The sequence below is a fragment of the Schistocerca nitens genome, chromosome 2 (genome assembly GCF_023898315.1).
Source record: "Schistocerca nitens isolate TAMUIC-IGC-003100 chromosome 2, iqSchNite1.1, whole genome shotgun sequence".
In the NCBI taxonomy this organism is placed as follows: domain Eukaryota; kingdom Metazoa; phylum Arthropoda; class Insecta; order Orthoptera; family Acrididae; genus Schistocerca; species Schistocerca nitens.
The window spans coordinates 1,182,207,313-1,182,232,196 of NC_064615.1; the positions used below are offsets into that span (position 1 = coordinate 1,182,207,313).

Consider the following 24,884-nt stretch of genomic DNA (forward strand, 5'->3'; position numbering starts at 1 on the left):
ATGAGTCGCGTAGGTGCACAAAGAACATAGCGAATGCCGTTGTTTCGCCCACCTATTCGACTGCCAAGTTCTTGAAAATTTGGTTACAACCATAAGTGGGCCGAACAAACCTCTACATCACGAATTCGGCAAATTTTATCAGTAAATTAAACGGCATAGTGGTCTAGCCGGAGGCACATTAGTTGGTTTTGATATGGTATCGCTGTTTACTATCGCTACACTCAATGAGATGTTCTAACAGTTAAATCGGACTTTTTCCTCCCGTTATTGCAGAACTGTTTTAATTTTGCTTCACGAACCCTTATTCAAATGGAACGATGAGTTCTATGAGCGTACGAAAGAAGTGGCTATGGAAGCCCCGTAAGCCTGTTAATAACGAATTTCTTTACGGAAATATCCGAGGAGCAGGCATTGGAAACAGCTAAAAAAATAAAAATTAAATTAAATTAAAAAAAGAAACTGAATATTTGGTTCCGCTACGTCGATGATTCAATCGTTTGTTTGGTCGTTTTCGCAAGCATCTCAACAGGATTAATCCGAAAATTCCATTTACGATGGAGGAGGAGGTAGGCGAATGATTATATTTTCTTGTTGTGCTAGTTTTCAAGAAAGAAGATGACCCACGCACAAAGACTGGGATTCGAACCACCACCCACGACAAAAGAGAGACATCACAAATGAGTTCGAAGATAGAGCAAGGAAAATCTGCGAACCACAGCTGCTCGACGCTGAAGTGAAACACCTCGCCATTCAATTGCTCAAGAATGGTTATTCGTCCGCTGAAACAGCATTACGACCGCTACGTAAAAACCATAGCGATACACAAGTGACTGTGAAATCGAAAGTGATCCTGCGTTTCATTAAGGTAATTACTGACCGCACAGGAAAACTTTTGAAAAATGGAACAGCGAGGGAATTTACATATCCACGTAAAAGATATAGGATCCCCTATAATTAGTCAAGAAAGCTCGAAAACCGCTGGAAAGATCAGGAAATTAGGGATTCCTTGTAGTTGTGCGGAGGTGGAAATGGGTGCTACAAAAATAACAGTCAAAAAACGAGTAGAAAGGCACTTCGGCAACTGTAGATGGGGCGATATTGACAGATCAACAGTTGTGCAATATGCTCTGCAGCCATGAGACCATCAGTTTATTTTGATAGGAGTCAAGTACTGACAGCCATAAGTGGATACCATGAAAGGCTGCACAGGGAGGCCGTAGAGGTTGCTAAGTACCCCAGGGATTACAGTAGGAAAGAGGAGGGCTTCGAATTGAATGACATTTGGATCATAGTGCTGAAGAAAATGTGTACTAGTCTGCCACCATGGGCTGATAGCGACAGCGGAGGTCGGCAGCCGACAACGACCAACTGCGCTCGGCTATTCAAAGCATTTGACGTCACGCCGCTGTGCCGGAGCGAGGATAAACGCAAGTTTGCTGCAGTCAGTAACGAGCCAGTGTGTGCATGAGACACTCAGACAAGCTACGATCTCCTCTGAAAATGTCTTCCACGTATGGGGGCGAAACGTAGGGTTTTAATACGAAATCCATTCGACCACTGCATAATACCCAGAATATCTGATTAATTATAGAGAGAATAGAAAGCAAACAAAAAGAAAAGAAAGAGACGTTTCATATAGGTACGAAACTAGGGTCACTGCGCTTCCAAACACCTAGTATCAACTGGTTTTCAAGGTCACCCAGCTACCCACTCCGCCCCCTCCTCCAACTACCTGTCTGTGGGTAGTCGGATGACCCTGAAAAGTAGTTGAAAGTAGCAAGTTGAAAGATCAATGACGTCCGCTTCGTACCCTTTTATAAAAATTTTGATTTCATTGCATGACGTCAAACTGATGGACTTCCTCCTATTCAACTGCACTATGAGGCCTGCAATAAGAAGCAAATGAAGTATGTTTTCATGTTTATGTTTCTCTTAAAATGTCGCCACAAACAATGTGCAGTCACTATAGGTTAGCAACTTGGGGAGGGTGGTAAAGAAAATGGCTCTGAGCACTATGGGACTTAACATCTATGGTCATCAGTCCCCTAGAACTTAGAACTACTTAAACCTAACTAACGTAAGGACATCACACAACACTCAGCCATCACGAGGCAGAGAAAATCCCTGACCCCGCCGGGAATCGAACCCGGGAACCCGGGCGTGGGAAGCGAGAACGCTACCGCACGACCACGAGCTGCGGGCAAGGGTGGTGAAGAAGTGGGAGTAAACATTCGTGGGTCTGTGGCAAGCAGAAACTCATCGGTGTCTTACAGCGTTACCAGGTGAGAATACGTGAAGTGAATGATACCAGATTTTATAAACTGCGCAACCCAGATGAACAGAATGATATGGACTCTGGCTTTTTCAGAGAACTGTGAGATTAGTACTGGCAAAGCAGTACCATTGTTTAGGACTCGCATTCTCAGTGAGCTGTAGTCAAGTTCGATCCCTTGTAATGACTGGATGAATTCACAACACTCACACAAATGATTGTTGTTTCTCTTCTCTCTCAATTGATTATATCATTTATTTTAAGATATCTCAGTGTATGCCATGAAACTAACAACCAGGGCCACCTTTTAATGGTGTGTAGAAATTCTGTACGTTGTCTTCTGTATTGTATGCAGAATTTTAATTTTTTTTTTTGGTCAAATGTTTGAACGGAACGAAATCAAGACTCCCCTGGAATTACGCAGTGGGATTCTTGTCCAAATTTTCGTAGCCAAATGAAGTGTCTGGAGTGGACAGATAGGGTATTAAATTGACACATGTAAGGTGCAGTTTTGGAAAAAACCTATGTAAAAGAAGTGTCGAAAATTTACCTTTTCAAGATCTATTTATTTTTCGCATAAAACGTGTTACACGTATTTGTATTAAAAAATTGAATTAAAAAATCCGAAAATAAGGACAAAATTTTTCGAAATGATTTGTCTAAAAAGAAATATTAGAGAAACATTTGAGGCGCCTTTGAATGATGTTTGAAATCATATATTGCGGATGAGGTGCCAACTCAGAATTTATATCTCAGTGTTAGAATCTTAAAATTACTAGCGCACTAGACGATATTGGTCTGGTGGGCTATGTAACCCATGCAGTCTGTTATTGCGTGGTTCTGATAGATTTCTGTCATCAATACCCAAAGGTACAAAATGAGTTGCAACAGTTTTTCAGTTCGAAAAATTTTTCGAATCCTTCAAATATCAGAAAACTGCTGTTGGTATCATTGTTCTTAAACACTCATTTTTCCTGATAAAAAACAGGGAATATAAGAAATAGAACAAAATTTGTAACGTAAATCACAGAGCAGTTCCAGTCCAACTGCTAACTCTAATTATTGTATGTGATCTTCCAACGCCACGAACGCCCGAGCGCTGTGGTTACTACAGTTCTTTGTTTATGGTGTTTGAGCTGAAAATTGTCGGTATCTGAGAAATATTTGTTTGGTGGATATTGTCCACAATACTCCATGCCACAGTGTGGCTATCGCATGTATCTTTAATCTGTAACAATAGATGTGAGAATACTTCAGTCATTGTTAAAACACTAAAAAATGTTTCATTAGAGAACTGTACAAATAACAGAAAAAGGGATGCGTGTGGTGAAGAAGTAGGGCATCTCTTCCCATTGGTGTTGAAAACATTGTTCGTACCCACTAACGTTTATCAGTAGGAAATCTTTAATCGAAAAAAATTAAATAAAATCGATCCGATAGCGGTTGCAAACGGTTGCCGGAATTCACTTAGCGCTCTCCTTACGTGAGTAAGGCACGAGCGTTTCAGCTGCATAGGAACAACGTCTCCGTTGGTAAAATGTTTTATTCAACTCCTTGGCTTTACATAGCAGTGGTATCTCAGCTCACAAGAAACTGTATTTTGCCGCTTGACTCCTTGTAGCAATCGTATCTGAAGCCCACACAAAAGCAAACTGCACGGCCTACGTGATCCACCAGACAATTATTCTCAAGTTCTCTTTAATATTCAAAGTTAAACACTGAATTTAAACTCTCAATCGGTATTTCAGTTGCTCTCCAGGATTTACAGCATCATTCGAAGGTGCGTCAAATGTTGCCTTTGTCTGTTTTACTTAATTTTCATACAAATTATTTCACAAAATATTTCACTGTCCTTTTTCTCAAAATTTGCTTTATTATTTTTCAGTGAATCATTTTGAGTTGTTTTAGTAAATATTTTAACAATATGGAAATTGTAAAAAGTGTGGTATGAAAGGAAATATTTTGTTAACATAGTAGAGAGAGCTGCTCGAAATAGGTCGAAGGTATTATTTATTGCGGAGCAAAAAGACGAACGTTCAGTGGCAGCGATTCTAGTGTATACGTGATCAGCAGTGGTGTGCAATAGCGGCATCTTGTGAAAGAAACGTAGATTCCAGAAAATACAGTGGAAACATGCTAAGAGAAAGGAGGCCGGTGTCAAATACCGTGAAGTTTTCGCCACAAAATTTCACTGGGCTCATTGCGAGATGAGTGGAATACGCCAGTCCGACAGTTGTTATTTCTCGTTCAGCTACAGGCAAAGCGTGATACACTTACAAACATCAACATAAAAATTTATTAACATTAACAATGATTTACAATAAAATTTTCAGGGTTTCCAGCCACAAAAGTGCTTGGTCACTTATCACATGTATGTCCATCAGATTTCCTCCCTTAAGTCCGTGTACGTCGCACTCAACTATATGCTGCATGGTTTGACTCTCTCCGCACTCACAATTGGGGTCCTGGGAGAAACCCCACTTTTTCAACAAATATCCGCACCGACCAACACCTGTCCGCAGACGATTTAGAGTTACCCACACTACGTTGGAGTTGGAAGCCTGGAACTCGTTGAGATGGGTCCTCAATAAGGAAACTGTTATTCACTTTACTTTCCTGCCATTGCTGTTTCCACAGGTTATCGATATCAATCTGTTGTTTGAGTTCTTTCCAGAAGGGATTTCTTGACATCAATCTGTCAGGGGGAGGAGGTAGGTCCCTGAACTTTTCTTTGTACCTCTGGATTGCTCTTTCACGTCTAATCGAGGGTGGTTCGATATTGGCAAGGACGGGCAGCCAAGGTTTCGGGGTGGGTCTTACTGTTCCTGTTATGAGCCTCATTGTCTCGTTAAGTTGCACATCGATATATCTGATATGCCTACTGCGGGCCCAGACGGGTGCGCAATATTCCGCTACACTATACAGAAGTGCCAGTGCTGATGTGCGTAGAGTTTCAGTGGAACATCCCCAGGTTGTTCCTGCCAATTTCATTATGATGTTGTTTCTTGTTTTCATTTTTTGGGCGACTTCGTACAGGTGGCTCTTATATGTGAGAGTGCGATCTAGCTTAACACCCAGGTATTTTGGCGTTCTATCGTTTTTCAACTATTTACCTTTTATTTGCACTTTTAGCTCACGATTTGCATCTTTGTTACACAAGTGCATTGTTGATGCCACGCATTTAGTCGGATTTACTTTGAGGTGCCAGTTGTCATAATATTGTTGTAGTCGTTCCAGATCCCTGTTTAAAATTTCTTCCAGTTCTTCGAAAGTGTTGGCGTGAGCCGCGATAGCGATGTCATCTGCATACATAAAAGAACGAGATTCCAGGTTTGGGATGTCCGCTATGTATAAATTGAAAAGGCATGGAGCCAGCACAGACCCTTGGGGGAGGCCATTTTGTAGTGTCCTGTAGCTGCTTGTTTTCCCATTCAGAGATACCTTGAATCTCCTGTTTATCAACATATTTCTGACTAGATCTATGATCTTCTTGCATTTCACGACTTTTGACAGTTTATACAGTATCCCTTTTGTCCATACGGTGTCGTATGCTGAGGTGAGATCTAATAATACCATGCCCGTTTTCTTTTTGTTTTGGTAACCTCTTTCAATGAAAGTGGTTAGGGCGAGAACTTGGTCGCAACAATCTCTTCCTTTTCGAAAACCGCCTTGCTCTGGGGGAAGAGCAGCTTCTATTTTACTTTCTATTCTGCCTAGGATGACTCGTTCAAACAGCTTGTAAGTGGTGCACAATAAAGATATCGGTCTATAATCTTTAGCATTCTCTCCTGTTTTCCCTGGTTTCTGGATGGCTATGACTTGTGCGTTTTTCCATTGCTTTGGTAACCGGCTGGTATCTATGATATTAGAGAAAAGAGAAGACAGCCATGCTCTTCCCTTTGGCCCGAAGTTCTTCAAGAATTCTGGAAGAAGGCCGTCACAGCCAGCTGCTTTACCAGGTGACATTTTCTTTAGTGCTATATTTATCTCTTCTTGTGTTACCCAGTTCGCTAAACCTGCTTCCTCCTCGCTTGCATCTAGCTCTTCGTTCATCAGTTGGTGCAGTTCTTTTTTCTTCGAGGCGGAGGCATGGATTCTGGATGTTTGTAGTATAGAAGAGCATATCTTGTTAGGGGTCATTTTATTATTGATGTTCCGTCCCTTGAATTGTGCTCCGCCAAGTTTCCTCAGTAGACTCCAGCTCTCCTGTGAGGAGTGCGTAAAGTCCATTTGTTCCATCCGCTTTTGCCATCTCTGTTTGCGTTCCTCGTCCATAGCTCTTATGAGCTGTTCTCCTAGTTCTGGATTCTCTGTTTTGTTATATTCATCGAGTAGTTGTTCGCACTCCTTTGTCCAGCATGGGATGTATTCTTTCCGCGCTCCTCTTGGTATTGAGTTATGTGCCGCTTTAATAATTAACTTCGTAAATCTGTCGTAATTTTCTGGAATTGGGGGAATTCTGTTTACATTATTTTCAATGGTATCTTTAAACTTAACCCAGTTAGCCTTCCTGAGGTTCCAGCGGGCTATAGGGGGGCTCTTTATTACTGGTATTTGGATCCCAAGGTCTATAATAACTGGTCTGTGTTGGCTCCGAGGAATACGGCTCAGTACAGTTCTCTTAGACGGAAGTGCTATTCCAGTTTCTCCAGATGAGACAAAACAAAGATCGGGCGTTGATGTTGTGCCCCACGCTCCTGAACAGAAGGTGGGGGTATCTTTTGCATCGTATATTAATGTATAATTATTTATATCTGCCCAGTCTGCCAGCATGAGTCCTTCTTTGTCGCAAGACTGATAGCCCCATCTGGGGTGGTGGGAGTTAAAATCGCCAATTATGACTGCAGGGTGTTGTGGGTTAGGTAAAACAGGTTGTTCCCATTTTTCTGAAGGTGGCTTGTACACGTTATACACAGTCATATCGTTTAGTTTGATTCCCACGGCAAAATCGTGGTGCATAGTTTCCTCAATATTATCAACCAGTTCTTTCTTGATCAGTGTTGCAATACCGTGTTTATTATGGGCTTTATAGCCCACAATTTCATAGCCTGGTATTAGAAGTCTCGAGATATTTTCTTCTGATAGATGTGTTTCCTGCAAGGTCAGCACATCAATTTTTTCTTCTGTTAGTAGCTTTGTGAGGATGTCTCCTTTTGTCCTCGTGTATTCTTCTATATTAACTTGGCATATACGTATTCGTCCACGCACTTGGCTCCGGGGGGGAAACTGAGGCATTTGTCTCGCTCTCTTGCGTAACTTCGCCTGTGAGGGCCGGGAGGTATTACTACGTCCGGCCGCCGTTTGGTGGTGACATTTGCTTCTCGTGTCGCAGCTCGTTCTGAGCATTTCGATTTTCTTCTCGCAATGCGATCGTTGTGCGGCACGATACTGGGGGGGGGGGGGGGGGGGGTAGGCCACGTCGAGGCTGTCACCATCTACCCAGTAAAATTACTTCAATAACGCGTACTTGCAACATCACACACAAGCGTGTAAACCTTCATAGTGCATTTCTCGACCTCTGCTGAACGGTATTGTGTTTCAACTAAATAGTTGTGAATAATTTCAGAGCTTTAATGACTATTTCTCTCTTCATGAAACATTATCTCTGTAATGAAATACCATAAAAGTAGTTGAAAGAATTAACTGTTGCATTGATATGATATGATAATATTGGCTAGTATAATTGAAATTCATTAATGATATTTTGCAATAAAATTCATTCTGTGGGGCCGTATTTTCGCTTTACGAAATACTTTGAAAGTATTATGTATTAAAAAGCTATCACAGTCATGTCTAATTATTGTGCTAGCTGGTACTTAGTTGCCATAGTATGCTGTCTTTGACGATTGCATTGTAAATCACTGACAACACAACCATCAATCTCGATGATATTACATCATTTAATTTAATACCTTCATTTCATACATACACAGCTGAAGGTACAGTAGTTAATTTACGTGTGACTTAAAATATCTTGTTCTGAAACGGTCAGTATTGTTTATTACGAGAAGTGTGCACAGAGTAAATCTGTAAGGTCGTCTTACACTCTGAGTGAGACAGCAGAAGTTGTGGAAAGACAAAGGTCGATGAATATGTGACTAAAAGGTGTCAGACGCTGACTGAGGAGCGGACGTTTATTACGCTCAGATAGCTGAACGTCCTTTAAGAGGGCAACTGACTGCAAGTAGACGTGCACCGCTTAGGAAAAGAAAAAGAAATGTTGTAGACGAAACGACAAAGGCAGTTGAAACTCAATCTGCTTACCTGGTTCTGTATTTGTTTGAACTTTTCGTATTTTTCACATAAAATATTTTGACAAATTCGTATTGATATAAATATTTTCAGAAACAATTCGTCTGTTCTTTCACAACGAGTAGAGTAGCAGACCTTCCAATGACAGGACACGACGACGAAATGTTTCGATGGAGGTCGCCGGTTGTAGCACAGTACGACACCCACTGCCTATTTTATAATAATTCTTTCGTCGAGTAGGAAACCCTCTTACCGACGTGAAGCAGCTGGCTCTCCTGTGCTGAAGGCACTGCGAACCGTGTCTCACTTCGGCGTGTCGCGTCTCACCTGTTGGAGGGGAGGGTCGCCCATGACGGATATGACACACGTGTCTACAGAGCCTTTGCTCACAAAACGTCAATCTGAAGCCGCGGCTCGCTTTCACTGGTACTACCCGCTGATCTCACGAGGATATGGCGGTGCATTCTAGATAGCAGCCGCTGAGGGTGGTGGTCGAAGACCTAGAGCAGTCTGCTGCCATCTCTTGTTGCCCGGAACAAAGCCACCTGTGATTTCGCGTGTTATCGTGCAAGAAAATACTTCTGGAAACAACCATTTATAAAAGCGGAGGTAGCCTAACACGGTCGCCGCGTTTATGATTCAGCGGATAAGCTGAGTTCACGCTATGTCACAGCACAGCGCAGTAAAGTGAGTACTGTCGCCTGCATAGCGACACGACTACGGAAGCACGGCTCTAACTTTGTTTGGCGTTTGTCCTGAAGCACATGGCGTTGAATATGTAGGCACCTATAGAAGCATCTGTTCTTTCTATAACGGTGTCCTTCCACCCGGTGCACAGTCGTAGAAACATTACTTGCTTACACAGCGCTCAGATGACGACAGATCGGATTAAAGATCTATGTACTGCAGGACAGGGCAATACTTTTTCTGCACTATTTTATGTTGTATGAAACTGATATACATTGAAGGGGCAAAAAATAGGTATAGGGACGCGTATTCAAATAGAAAGATATGTAAACATGTACAATACGGCGCTGCGGTCGGTAGTTCAAATGGTTCAAATGGCTCTGAGCACTATGGGACTCAACATCTTAGGTCATAAGTCTCCTAGAACTTAGAACTACTTAAACCTAACTAACCTAAGGACATCACACACACCCATGCCCGAGGCAGGATTCGAACCTGCGACCGCAGCAGTCCCTCGGTTCCGGACTGCAGCGCCAGAACCGCTAGACCACCGCGGCCGGCTGGTCGGTAGTGCCTATATAAGGCAACAAGGGTCTGACGCACTTGTTAGATTGGTTACTGCTGCTACAGTAGCAAGTTATTAAGATTTAAGTGAGTTTGAACGTGGTGCTATAGTCGGCGCACGAGCGATGGGGGGAAATCATCTCCGAGGCAGCGATGAAGTGGAACTTTTCCCTTACGACAATTTCGCCAGTGTACTGTGAATATTAGGAATCCGTAAAACATCAAATCTTCGAAATCGCTGCGGCCGAAAAAAGATCCCACAGACAAAGGGATCAAGTACGTCTGAAGAGAATCGTTCAACGTGACAGAAGAGCAACCCTTCCGCAAATTGGTGCAGATTTCAATGCTGGGTCATCAGCAAGTGTCAGCGTGCGAACCATTCAACGAAACATCATCAATATGGGCTTTCGGAGCCGAAGCACCACTCGTGTACCCTTGATGATTGCACGACGCAAAGCTTTACATATCGCCTGGGCCCGTCGACTATGACATTGGAATATTCATAACTGAAAACATGTCTCCTGGTCAGACGAGTCTCGTTTAAAATTCTATCGAGTGGATGGACGTGTACGGGTAAGGATACAACCTCATGAATCCATGCACCCCTTTGTCAGCAGGGGACCGTTCAACGTGGTGGAGATTCTGTAATGTTGTGGGGTGTGTGCAGTTGGAGTGATACGTGACCCTGATACGTCTAGATAGGACTCTGAAAGGTGGCATGTACATAAGCATCCTGTCTGGTCACCTACATCCATTCATGTCCGTTTTGCATTCCATCGGACTTGGGCAATTCCAGTAGGACAATGCGACACCCCAGACGTCCAGAATTGGTACAGAGTGGCTCTAGAACCATTCTTCTGAGCTGAAACACTTACACTGGCCACTAAACTTCCAAGACTTGGACATTATTGACCATACCTGGGATGCCTTGCAACGTCCTGTTCAGAAGAGGTCTCCACCCCCTCGTAGGCTTAGGGATTTATAGTCAGCCAGTCAGCCATGCAGGATTCATGGTGTCAGTTCCCTCCAGCACTACTTTAGACATTAGTGGAGTCCGTGTCACGTCTTGTTGCGGGACTCCTGCGACATTGGGCAAGTGTACCAGTTTCTTTGGCTCTTCAGTGTCTTTTCAGAAGCGTTAGTGTCGCGTCTCGCCTTTTGAGGCCAGTGGAGCTTCTCTCGGCTGCATCGGCAGCGTGCTGCCCGCCGGTCTCGCCTAGAGCGCGTACGCGCGGTGGCCGACGTATTCACGGCCACTACAATTTGTACATCAATATTTACGGCAGTGGGGCTCTGTCTAAGCATAGCTGCATGCGTTCGCTGAAGGTACATACCAAAATTTACATCGCTTACGACTAATGCTTTACCCGCAGTTCCTACACGAATTCTGAAGATGTCACAAAAAAGCGAAACGCATCAATAAAGCTTGTGTTGTTTTTCCAAACTAGACTATTTTTCCTGTCCAAAATTCGAGTTGCGTTCATTCCTGTCTCTATTTCTTTTTATTCTTTTATTCGGAGTAATACCGAGAAGTACATGTGAATTACCTCTCTTCCGTAGTTCTTCTAACCACATTTGAAAATGTAGGTAAAATTAAAGTTCTCAATGAACAGTAAGTAATATGTTTGAAATTTCTTGATATACTGGAACTGACACTAAATTCAAAAGACAAGATCAAATTGACATCAATTTAACATGGATGTAAATGGAAGATGGGGTGCTATTTTTACACCATGAAGACTGATATGTTGACAGTGAGTCCACTGCGTACTGACAGGGCCTGAATGCTGTAAAGCCGTATGAGCCGACGTTAGATCTCACGTGGCACTCGTGTTGCTGAATGACCCCTTTAAGCTATTTAATTCCTGATAGACTTCTGTCAAGGTACAGCAAAGTTAGGTATAAGACGAAGACGCCGTTTAGGATATATTGTGAGATGTTTAGGCTGGCCGTTAGCGCTCGTTAAATGACACGCACCGCATGCTCTGCAAAAGAGCCTGTTTAACGCGCTCTTGTCTCAGTTTGTATCTCAAGACGGGTACATACTGGAGTGCGTTGTGCAGCCTTTATTGAACAAATACAAGGTGCGACCTCGACGTAAGCTTTAGTAAACTCCGAAATCATTTCTGACAGTTTAACATAGCAGTCTAGCTAGTCTGCATTTCTGAGAGATGAACCCCTGATGTCGCTGTTTGCGAACGAAGTATAAAAATACAACAATAATAATATTGAAATAAGAGAAAACGCCCATTCATTTAACTTAATAGGATCACCAGAATTACGATATTTATTTATTTATCTGGTGGGACGTCTTTATAGTAATGGATTTATCGTCCTCCAACAAGCCCACATTCTTTCCTTCTGCTCCTGTAGCAGTTTTGGACGGCTGATCTTTAATTTGACGTATCGTAATCCTATCACTGGATAATACCAATTATACACAGTTCGAATAGTTCATTAAGAGCTCTACACTATCCAAATTGTGCTTTAGTTCATAATTATCTGAATAAACGTCTGTTAGTGAAAAGTATAGATGATTCAGCAGGCGAAGAAGGGAGAATAAGATCGTCCCAAATTACGAGACTAACTGTTGGCCATTACATGAACTACTACTTCTTGACAGAGAGCTATGCAGATAATGTAGAAATGAAGAAAGACGTTTAAATAAAACTATGGCACAGATAGAAAAGTCACTTAAACAAAATAAATGTTTTAATCTTAAATAAGAGGCGAGATTTAACAAGGAAATTTATTTTGTTAGTTCTGTTTATTTTTCCTGACAAGATTATAACGTCATTACGATCTCTCTTACATGATTAAGCAGTCAGATAAAGTGCAGAACGGAGACACTTTACTTTTATGATGTATAAAAACCCAGAAATTTGTCAAAGAAACACCAAGGAAAATAAAACATTTAAGTGTAAGAAAACACTGCAGACTGACACATAAAACACCCTGTCGTCTGTGTTCTGGATACAGAAACGTAATAAGGATCAAGTGTTATTCGATAACAGATCCGTTCATTAACACACGAATTTAGAAGACACTCAAGAACAGTTGTGGCTTTTAAGACACTTTCGTGTAAGTCATGAATGTGAAAGGTTCGAGAACATACTGAATTTCTCTATAATATCTTCTCAGTGGAATAGTGATTAAACATCGGTAGTTTCGCACAAGATTTGTAAAACTCCAAGTAAGCAATTAGAATCACGAAAGATTGCAAATGGAAGTATATAATTTGACAAAGAGAATTTCGGAAGGTTCTTTGACCGTCACGTCTCAGAAGTCTGGGGCATTACTTTGAAATAACTGTAAATAGTTCAAGATGGAGAATACATTACCGTTGTGTCTCTGCTTAACTGAAAAGATAACTATACCACTGATACCAAGGCATTGGCGATTCACAGTTCGATTGGTCTGTATAACGCAGGAAACCCAGACGGGAAATTCTGCACACGCCTGCTTTTCAGAGATTAGTTCCGGCGGAACCGAGTACTGTCTCGATATAATGAAGAGTGTTGTAAGACACCCCATTCACCTCCTATTACCTTTGGATTATTTCGCATCTAATAGTCTCCTACATGTTAAGCCCTTCACTTTGTCCTTTGCTTTCACAGAACGAGAACTGACTCCAGTTCAGGACGAACGGCCTCTTCCTCTCCGTGCATCCAGAGTCTCGTTACAGTTCGTTCCAAAGTGCCACCCTACGTTTATTTCCCCATCGTGATCCAACACGAGCTCGCCCTTCGTCTGAAATGACCTTGAGGTTGACGCTACTTTAATTACAAATCAGTTATTTATTCATTCATTTATTCATCATGTTCCATACATACCAGCAAGAATGGAAAACCTTAGGTATGTGTAACTAGTCAAGATATGCATTAACGTGGGACAAGGCCTCACTCGAATTTAATCTGTGTAGTAGAATTACAGTGGACGCCCACTGTACTACTTTGTGCTGTTCGTATTGATGCCATATACATTTGACCCTAACTTTCCGTTCACTGTTTCCTTTACGCTTTTGACTGGCGCCTTCTTTCACACATTGCCAATATAAAAATGTATATAATTTTTCTCTACGTGCCTATCGCTTATTTTTAAAGATAGAGTAGAAAAATTTGCACAGAGTCCGCAAACCAATATTAAAGTTAATTCGAAAAGTGTCTAATATTTCTTGTTTTATGATTTTTGCTGTGTTACTGTTTATTTCTGCTTTACGTGTGATTTCACATTTTGAGACGAGCGCACAGAATGTATGAAAATCGAAATGCTTCATACCGCGGAGAGAACTAACACTACTGCTTGAACTCACGTTGTTGCCGGAGCCTTTTAGAGAAGCGGAGCAGCACGATGAGCAGGATGAGCAGGCAGACCAGGCAGAAGAGTCCCAGTTGTCCACCCCTGGAACACAGCAGCTGTGCCAGTCAGTCGGCACCGGTGACACCAACACAGCACAGACACCTGGCTAGCGGGGAGGGCAGCATGTTGGCTGGTATCTGATCAAACAGGTGGCTGGATGTTTAAATCACAACGAGGACCAGGGAATTCCTAGGGACAGCAACGGGTGTGGTAAGGTGGTGTGATTCCCGGACTTATATTTCTGTTCTGAGCGTTACTGGCTGAGATGACTAAACGTCTCTTCAATATTAATTATTCCTTACATGTAAAATCCTTCTGTTGGGTAGAGATTATTATGTTATCGCCTATGCCAATGAGTTCTGTCAGGTTGTAGAAGGCTACAACTTACAAATAATAAAGAGAAAATCAGAATAACAATGAAGATAAAAGATAAACTTCTTTAAAGAACGCGTTCTATTCAGTGGCAATTAGCATTTCTTATTACTGTTAATGCTAGTTCTCTAAATTCTTAAAAATAGTTCCTACAAGAAGAGGAAATTCCCCATCACATAAGATGTAAACGTAACAATGCTATACTATATAGAAATGTGTAGCAGTTTTTAAATTTGCAGAAGCTGACGCACAAACCTCATGTCGTCTTCTACGGTGGCCACAAAACTCTAGTTGCGATTTCTGAGCTGAAGAGGTCCACCACGGCTTGTTTCATATCACCACAACTGGTGTCCATGTGTTGCACACCATGAACGTCCCTCGTGTGTGGGTACCGGTAACGCGGATTTCTGCAGCTCCACCTCAACAGCACAGATAGGTAGCACATGAACAGCACATACTCGTAGTAACTGCACTCATCGTACATGTTTTGAGACGCAGCATTAGTGCTTTTGTCCTTCTTTAGTCTAGATAATGTCACCCGAAAGACACAGATACAACATATAAAAAGAAAACTGTTGTTCAGCCAGTTACAAAAATATTCAAATCTGTGTGAAATGTTACGGGACTTAACTGCTAAGGTCATCAGTCCCTAAGCTCACACACTACCTAACCTAAATTATCCTAAGGACAAACACACACACCCATGCCCGAGGGAGGACTCTAACTTCCGCCGGGACCAGCCGCATCAGCCACCTACAGAAGTTTCTCCTGAGAGTTCTAAAAAACCGTCATATTCAGGCACTGCGTTGATGACAATACACACACTGCAACGACAGAAGGAAGTAGCGCAATAGGAGAAACGTGGTACGAGTGATAAAGGTGATCCAGCAAATCTAAACAAAAAATAGCGAGAGTTTAGGTAGATTAGCAACAGTGAAATATACGCCTTAGAAGCAAGTAAAATCATGGGAAATTGGGAGGACCAGAAGGTTATTAGTACTACGCAGGAAGTCCAAACAAAGTGTTACCAATACATTAATTCAGAAGCCAATAGCGATCAATTCCGAAGCAAAGATACGAACTTATTGATATCTTAGGCTTGTAGGCTGTTATAATATTGTACAAACAAAAGGAAAAAATGGATGATGGTTATCAAGTGCCAGTTTACATACAAGATAGTGGACAAGTAGCTCTCAATTGATGGTAGTAATGGAAGGATGACTGGACAGAGTACAATATCTGAATATGCCAAGCCTTCGACGACTTATGTATGGGGTTGTGTAATAAAATCCTGAACGATCAGAGCAGTAATATATTATACGTGCAAAAATACTATGTGTAACACAAGTGAAAGATCAGCAAGCAACTTATTTTGAATATAACTTGGGTTGCAAGTTATCGCCAAGGTTGCTTCAGCGAAGAATGTAATACAAAATTGTAGAACATTAGAAATACAAGCGGAAGAGACACAACTACCAAGATTCATGAACGAGATACCCTTCTGGCTGACAGTAAGGTAGATTTTAAATAATTGTAAAATATTGTTGTCACGAACTATTATCTCTCTCTGCACACTACATTTAGCACAAAATACAGGAGCAGTACATAGTACGCTTCGACAAAGTCGAACAACATCAAAAATCGAAATCTCAGTTCTCGAGGAAGCGGACGAGTTACGTTAATGAGGAAGAAATCTAACGAAGGTTGAAGGGAGATATTAAAGGTAAATTCTCGAGGTAGAAGAAATCTTTCTTCTACACTTTTATCAAATATTAGTACTTAAGTCAGAAGGAAGTTTCGAAAGATTGTGGTACAGAAGCATAGGGACAACTGCGAGTAAACCAATTGTTTGGCGTACGGAGTTAAAGGAGGGTGTTAACAATTAGGTGAACAGGTATTATAATAAAATAATATATAGCCATCTCTCACCAGAAAGTTGGATAGGGTTTAGTTGATTTTCTATTGCAGCACCTAGGAAGGTTGAGTTGATTTTCTATTGCAGCACCTAGGAATTGTTGATTCGAAACCATGAAAGGTGAGCAGTGAATAAAAAGTGTGAGGTCAAATAAATACCGGAATCTAGAAAACAGATTATCGACGATGTTTGCTGTGATAAGTAGAGACGGAAATGTTACTACACGGTTATATCAGACGAGAAACCAGCAGACAGATCGTTTTTAAGGTATCTGACATCGCTGTGGTATTTTTCTGTAATATATCTACTTAAAATTTATTATGCTGGATTACAGAGAGTTTACCCACTGAAGAATCATTCCAATGCTGAATTTAACTTCTAGATTTTGTTATCGCTCTGTCACAAGTAGTTAATGTGTCTATAGGTTTTTCTATAGCCATATTAAAACAATGTAATTTTCAGCTTGAAGAACTTGCGTAGAATTAAATAGTGTTCGTCATAATTTTCATTATTATTACGCTCTTTCTTGTTTCCAGTGTTCCAAAGAAGTGTGTGATCTTTCGTTCGAGCAAAAACCCATATATATTCGATTTCGACGCCCCTTGACCACAACAGTTACTCCAGGGCAATATCATAGACTTCGTAAATCGGGATCTGATGCAATGAGACTGAACGAGGCTTCACAAATTGGGGGTTGGGGGGAGGGTGGACATTTGTGGGGTCCGCGTAATGATCTGAACAAACTGTTATAAGGATTTTTTTAAAGTTATCTATCGCTTTTGGCAATCGTGCTAGCATTTTTTGTGGATTAAAACGTAAAGAACTGTAACAATTCACAGTTTTTCATATTTTACTGTAAACAGTAACAGCAGTTAGTAGTAATGAAACTTAAAAACTCGTCTATTGTGGCGGTTTGTGGCTCTGTTGCCCCTACTTCGGCTGACTTTAAACTGCTGGCGTAAATTCATCGTCACTTGGGCCGCAGCATTCCATGTGCAACGTGAAGATATGATATCTACTGAGTTGCTGAAAGCACAAAAAAGGCCGGCCTCGTGCATGCGCTACGTGTGCCTCAACGTGGTATGAGCGACCACAGCGCGCTCCATCGGCTCTTCGCTGATGTAGTGTTTTTGTTTTCTTATTATTATTTATCTCCTCCTTGCCTCCCCCCCCCCTCCTCCTCCCCCCCCCCAAAAAAAATGAGGTTGAAAGTAGCCGAAGTATTTACATGTGGAGGAAACATGGCTTTCTTCATGTTTAATTTAAGGCAGTAATAGTAAACTGTAAAATGAAAGATAACAGTAGTTCACATAAAATGCGATGTAAAAAATGCTCATCTTACCACGAAGCTCTTCTCTGTCACTAAAACGGGAATAATCTGCCCTGGGACAGCTAGTATTTTGTTGAGGGGGGAAAGGTTGGTGGCTGAGGAAGGTAGGAGGGTGATGGAATAAAGATGAAGAACTGCTGCCTCGGATTGTTGTGGTAGGATTGGCCGCTGGGAGCCAAGCAGAGAGGTGGAGGGAGGGATACTGGTGAGGCTATAATTTAAAGGCGAAAGGAGATATCGGAGAGAAAAGGGAAGGGGGAAAGGGGTAGAGGAATGTGAGGATGGGAGGGGAATGGCTTTCTGATATGGTAGATTGGGTAGGGTGATTTTAAGGTTGGTAGGAAGGGTAAACGTCGGGACGGAGTTCCTGGTCTAGGAGGGGGAAACGGGTGTAGTTTCTTTGGCAGAGGATGTGGAGGATATGCAGGTGTAGGCTTGGTGGGACATACAAACAGAGGCATGGCTGCGTACTTCGACTGTAAATTAGAGGGAAAATTGAAGAGTTGTTGGAGTCAAGATTGTGGATGGTGTACGTGTTGAATGTGACTGAGGAGAAGTGGGAATTTGACGAAGTGGTAAAGTATCCATGTGGGGGAAGATAAACGGATCCAGAAAGCGAGGTGGAGTGCATGATGTTCAAAGATATGGAGGGACTTATAGAACTTTGAAGGGAACATATCCATGCAACATTGGCGTAGGAAAGGATGGATCGAATAAAGGTTTTGTAGGTGTGTAGGACAGAGGAGGGCGCAGGTCCCAAGTTTGGCCTGTTACCCGTTTTAGTGTATTGTTCGCTTTTTGGCGCATGATCAGTAGATGACGACATTAAAGTTTTCTGGGTGTTGTACCGCATCATAATGCGGCTTAGAAGAAGGCCGCTGCAGCCGTGGTGAAACGTTGGTTTTTTTTCTCCAGCAGCGTTGGTTTACACATTATGACGCGGTACCACACCCAGAAAACTTCTATGTCGTCTGACTCTGGCCGCGGAAGCCTATGCAATTATATCAGTAGATGATGTTTTCCATCTTATCAGTCGAAGATATTTTAGTGTTTTAGTTAACTGGGTAGGGTGGTCCTAAACGGGAAGGTAGAAGTCAAGGAGGTGGAAGGTGTGGGTGGTTCATCCTACAGTTATTGCCTGGGGTTTGTAAGAGTTGGTTTTGAGGAACGATTTGTTAAACCAGAAGGTAAACGTAGCTCATTTACATTTAAGTAATAATATAAGTATGACTACTTATCTAAATGTATACATCTGGCTATCTAGTAGACAAATTAGAGATTTTTATATTATTAAGTTTCATAAGCTAAAGCGAACCACCGACCGCGGTGGCCACGCGGTTCTAGGCGCTGCAGTCCGGAACCGCGCAACTGCTACGGTCGCAGGTTCGAATCCTGCCTCGGGCATGGATGTGTGTGATGTCCATAGGTTGGTTAGGTTTAAGTAGTTCTAAGTTCTAGGGGACTGATGACCTCAGATATTAAGTCCCATAGTGCTCAGAGCCATTTGAACCATTTAAAGCGAACCCAACACTACATAAGCAAACGGTGAAAGATTATCGCTCTCCATTCCAATTTCATACAAGGATTAAAAATATCACAAATATTAACTTCACAACGACAAATCTAAATTAACTTACCAAAGGCTTGATATGTAATTTAGAACCTAGATTACACAACAATTACACAAAACATCTAACAACCACTAAAAATATAGCAACTGACATGACAAGAGTGTCAATTAGAAAGCAAAATGAACTAGTAGTTAATATATCAAAAATTGTGGAAAAGGAGTTAAATAAAGCCAAAGTACATAAAAAACCAAAAGTCATAACACACTGTTTTTCTAACACATAGATCAATAATTACAAGCAAACGATGCAATAGCAGTAAAATCGGACAAAGACTAACAACATCACAGATCTACAACATAACTTAGCAACAAATATGCAGCACAACTAAAGAAAACTATCAAAAATAGTGATGAACTACTTATGGCGTAAATCCTGTATTAATATGAACCCACACTCGCCAATGTTATGTGCTCAAGCAAAGAGACATAAAATATCGTCTCCGATGTGCCCAGTTGTGAATTGTCTCAAAACGCCAACATACTTGATAAGTAAAAAATTGAACATACTACAATAAGAAACATACCAAAAGAAACTTTCGTACTTTGGTAAAAGGAATAAAATTTAATGGCATAATTATCTCTTTTGACATTAAAAATCTATATACTAACATTCCAGTAAAGGTAACAATACAAATTCTAAAAGAAAATACTTTACAACAAAGAGAAACTTCTATCACAGTAACTTATGAAATAATAGATTTCTTTAAGACCTCTTTAACAAAAAATTATTTCGAATTCAATAGAATAATTTACACCCAAACAAATGGAGTAGCTATGGGAAACTATGTAGCTGGTACAATTGTAGATATATTTCACAACACAGCACAAGAAACATTTTTCAGTTCACAATGGACAATTCTCAGTGAATTCAACTACTGTTATAGACATGTAGATGACACATTAATGAAGACTGATGGAAACTATACAGACATCAATAATAGGGTATCAGGCACTTTTAACAACCTCCATCCCAATATTAGATATACTGTGGAATTGGAAATAGATAATTCAACAAACTAAGAAAACCTGAAATTAGCAAAGACAACAACCGCCACATATTTGACATATACAGGAAACTTACGAACACAGATAACATAATAAATGCCTACTCTTTCCTTTGTAAAACACAAAAGCACGCCTTCTTCCACTGTATGGTTAATGGAATAATCAGTTTGCGTTTAAAACAACCAGCTATTCGCAAACAACGGAAACGCTCTGTTGCACAGCATACAGCAATAATTTAGATGCAGATATCAGGAGAAAGAAAACTGGCGTTCTACGGATCGGAGCGTGGAATGTCAGATCCCTTAATCGGGCAGGTAGGTTAGAAAATTTAAAAAGGGAAATGGACAGGTTAAAGTTAGATATAGTGGGAATTAGTGAAGTTCGGTGGCAGGAGGAACAAGACTTTTGGTCAGGTGATTACAGGGTTATAAATACAAAACCAAATAGGGGTAATGCAGGAGTATGTTTAATAATGAATAAAAAAATAGGAGTGCGGGTTAGCTACTACAAACAGCATAGTGAACGCATTATTGTGGCCAAGATAGACACAAAGCCCATGCCTACTACAGTAGTACAAGTTTATATGCCAACTAGCTCTGCAGATGATGAAGAAATTGATGAAATGTATGACGAGATAAAAGAAATTATTCAGGTAGTGAAGGGAGACGAAAATTTAATAGTCATGAGTGACTGGAATTCGTCAGTAGGAAAAGGGAGAGAAGGTAACATAGTAGGTGAATATGGATTGGGGGGAAGAAATGAAAGAGGAAGCCGCCTTGTAGAATTTTGCACAGAGCATAACTTAATCATAGCTAACACTTGGTCCAAGAATCATAAAAGAAGGTTGTATGCCTGGAAGAATCCCGGAGATACTAAAAGGTATCAGATAGATTATATAATGGCAAGACAGAGATTTAGGAACCAGGTTTTAAATTGTAAGACATTTCCAGGGGCAGATGTGGATTCTGACCACAATCTATTGGTTATGAACTGCAGATTGAAACTGAAGAAACTGCTAAAAGGTGGGAATTTAAGGAGATGGGACCTGGATAAACTGAAAGAACCAGAGGTTGTAGAGAGTTTCAGGGAGAGCATAAGGGAACAACTGACAGGAATGGGGGAAAGAAATACAGTAGAAGAAGAATGGGTAGCTCTGATGGATGAAGTAGTGAAGGCAGCAGAGGATCAAGTAGGTAAAAAGACGAGGGCTAATAGAAATCCTTGGGTAACAGAAGAAATATTGAATTTAATTGATGAAAGGAGAAAATATAAAAATGCAGTAAATGAAGCAGGCAAAAAGGAATACAAACGTCTCAAAAATGAGATCGACAGGAAGTGCAAAATGGCTAAGCAGGGATGGCTAGAGGACAAATGTAAGGATGTAGAGGCTTGTCTCACTAGGGGTAAGATAGATATTGCCTACAGGAAAATTAAAGATACGTTTGGAGAAAAGAGAACCACTTGTATGAATATCAAGAGCTCAGATGGCAACCCAGTTCTAAGCAAAGAAGGGAAGGCAGAAAGGTGGAAGGAGTATATAGAGGCTTTATACAAGGGCGATGTACTTGAAGACAATATTATGGAAATGGAAGAGGATGTAGATGAAGATGAAATGGGAGATAAGATACTGCGTGAAGAGTTTGACAGAACACTGAAAGACCTGAGTCGAAACAAGGCCCCGGGAGTAGACAACATTCCATTTGAACTACTGATGGCCTTGGGAGAGCCAGTCATGACAAAACTCTACCATCTGGTGAGCAAGATGTATGAGACAGGCGAAATACCCACAGACTTCAAGAAGAATATAATAATTACAATCCCAAAGAAAGCAGGTGTTGACAGATGTGAAAATTACCGAACTATCAGTTTAATAAGTCACAGCTGCAAAACACTAACGCGAAATCTTTACAGACGAATGGAAAAAGTGGTAGAAGCGGACCTCGGGGAAGATCAGTTTGGATTCCGTAGAAATGTTGGAACACGTGAGGCAATACTAACCTTACGACTTATCTTAGAAGAAAGATTAAGAAAAGGCAAACCTACGTTTCTAGCATTTGTAGACTTAGAGAAAGCTATTGACAACGTTAACTGGAATACTCTCTTTCAAATTCTGAAGTTGACAGGGGTAAAATACAGGGAGCGAAAGGCTATTTACAATTTGTACAGAAACCAGATGGCAGTTATAAGAGTCGAGGGGCACGAAAGGGAAGCAGTGGTTGGGAAAGGAGTGAGACAGGGTTGTAGTCTCTCCCCGATTTTATTCAATCTGTATATTGAGCAAGCAGTGAAGGAAACAAAAGAAAAATTCGGAGTGGGTATTAAAATTCATGGAGAAGAAGTAAAAACTTTGAGGTTCGCCGATGACATTGTAATTCTGTCAGAGACAGCAAAGGACTTGGAAGAGCAGTTGAACGGAATGGACAGTGTCTTGAAAGGAGGATATAAGATGAACATCAACAAAAGCAAAACGTGGATAATGTAATGTAGTCAAATTAAATCGGGTGATGCTAAGGGGATTAGATTAGGAAATGAGACACTTAAAGTAGTAAAGGAGTTTTGCTATTTAGGGAGTAAAATAACTGATGGTGGTCGAAGTAGAGAGGATATAAAATGTAGACTGGCAATGGCAAGGAAATCGTTTCTGAAGAAGAGAAATTTGTTAACATCGAGTATAGATTTGAGTGTCAGGAAGGCGTTTCTGAAAGTATTTGTATGGAGTGTAGCCATGTATGGAAGTGAAACATGGACGATAACCAGTTTGGACAAGAAGAGAATAGAAGCTTTCGAAATGTGGTGCTACAGAAGAATGCTGAAGGTGGGTAGATCACGTAACTAATGAGGAGGCATTGAATAGAATTGGGGAGAAGAGAAGTTTGTGGCACAACTTGACTAGAAGAAGGGATCGGTTGGTAGGACATGTTTTGAGGCATCAAGGGATCGCAAATTTAGCATTGGAGGGCAGCGTGGAGGGTACAAATCGTAGAGGGAGACCAAGAGATGAATACACTAAGCAGATTCAGAAGGATGTAGGTTGCAGTAGGTACTGGGAGATGAAGAAGCTTGCACAGGATAGAGTAGCATGGAGAGCTGCATCAAACCAGTCTCAGGACTGAAGACCACAACAACATCAACAACATACCGGAACAGTGTTGTTTAAAAATATACCGAAACCGATCACAATACATAATGACATAAATTTTACTAGAAAAACCTTAATAAAACATAGAACAACCTAAACACTTACAATTTCCCTTGGACGAATATCAAATAAGATGCACTATTCAAATCCAGATACATACAACTGGCTTTCGTGTTGTTGTTGTTATGATCTTCAGTCCAGAGACTGATTTGATGCAGCTCTCCATGCTACTCTATCCTGTGCAAGCTGCTTCGCCTCCCAGTACCTACTGCAAGCTACATCCTTCTGAATCTGCTGGGTGTATTCATCTCTTGGTCTCCCTCTACGATTTTTACCCTCCACGCTGCCGTCCAACACTGAAGTGGTGACCCCTTGATGCCTCAGAACATGTCCTACCAACCGGTCCCTTCTTCTAGTCAAGATGTGACACAGATTTCTCTTCTCCCCAAATCTATCCAGTATCTCCTCATTAGTTATGTCACTTACCCATCTAATCTTCAGCATTCTACTGTAGCACCACATTTCGAAAGCTTCTATTCTCTTCTTGTCCTAACTATTTATCGTCCATGTTTCACTTCCATAGGTGGCTACACTCCGTACAAATACTTACAGTACAGATTACCTGACTCTTAAATCTATAATCGATGTTAACAAATTCCTGTTCTTCGGAAACACTTTCATTGCATAGCCAGTCTACATTTTATATCATCTCTACTTCGACCATCATCAGTTATTTTGCTCCTCAAATAGCAAAACTCATTTACTACTTTAAGAGTCTCATTACCTAATATAATTCCCTCAGCATCACCCGACTTAATTCGACTACATTCCATTATCCTCGTTTTGCTTCTGTTGATGTTCATCTTATATCCTCCTTTCAAGACACTGTCCATTCCGTTCAGCTGCTCTTCCAGGTCCTTTGCTGCCTCTGAATGAATTACAATGTCGTCGAACCTGAAAGTTTTTATCTCTTCTCCATGGATTTTAATTCCAAATCCGAATTTTTCTTTCGTTTCCTTTATTCCTTCGTCAAGATGCAGATTGAATAACATCTTGGATAGACTACAACCCTGTCTCACTCCCTTCCCAATCACTGCCTCCCTTCATACGCCTCGACTCTTATAACTGCCATCTGGTTTCTGTACAAATTGTAAATAGCCTTTCACTCCCTGTATCTTACACCTGCCACCTTCGGAATTTAAAAGAGAGTATTCGAGTCAACATTGTCAAAAGCTTTCTCTAAGTCTACAAATGCTAGAAACTTAGGTTTGCCTTTCCTTAATCTATCTTCTTAGATAAGTCGTATGGTCAGTACTGCCTAACATGTTCCACCGTTTCTACGAAATCCAAACTGATCTT

The 24,884-nt window shown here is 41.1% G+C and overlaps 1 long non-coding RNA gene across 1 annotated transcript in view; it reads right to left on the reverse strand.

Moving 5' to 3' along the window:
* Window positions 1-24,884, reverse strand: part of LOC126234824 (uncharacterized) — a 51,375-nt gene that overhangs the window by 5,898 nt on the left and 20,593 nt on the right. The window contains exons 2-3 of the long non-coding RNA XR_007544783.1: window positions 14,762-14,925; window positions 14,088-14,176 (exon numbers count right to left, since the gene is read on the reverse strand). This is a non-coding gene — a long non-coding RNA (uncharacterized LOC126234824). The remainder of the gene's footprint in view (window positions 1-14,087; window positions 14,177-14,761; window positions 14,926-24,884) is intronic.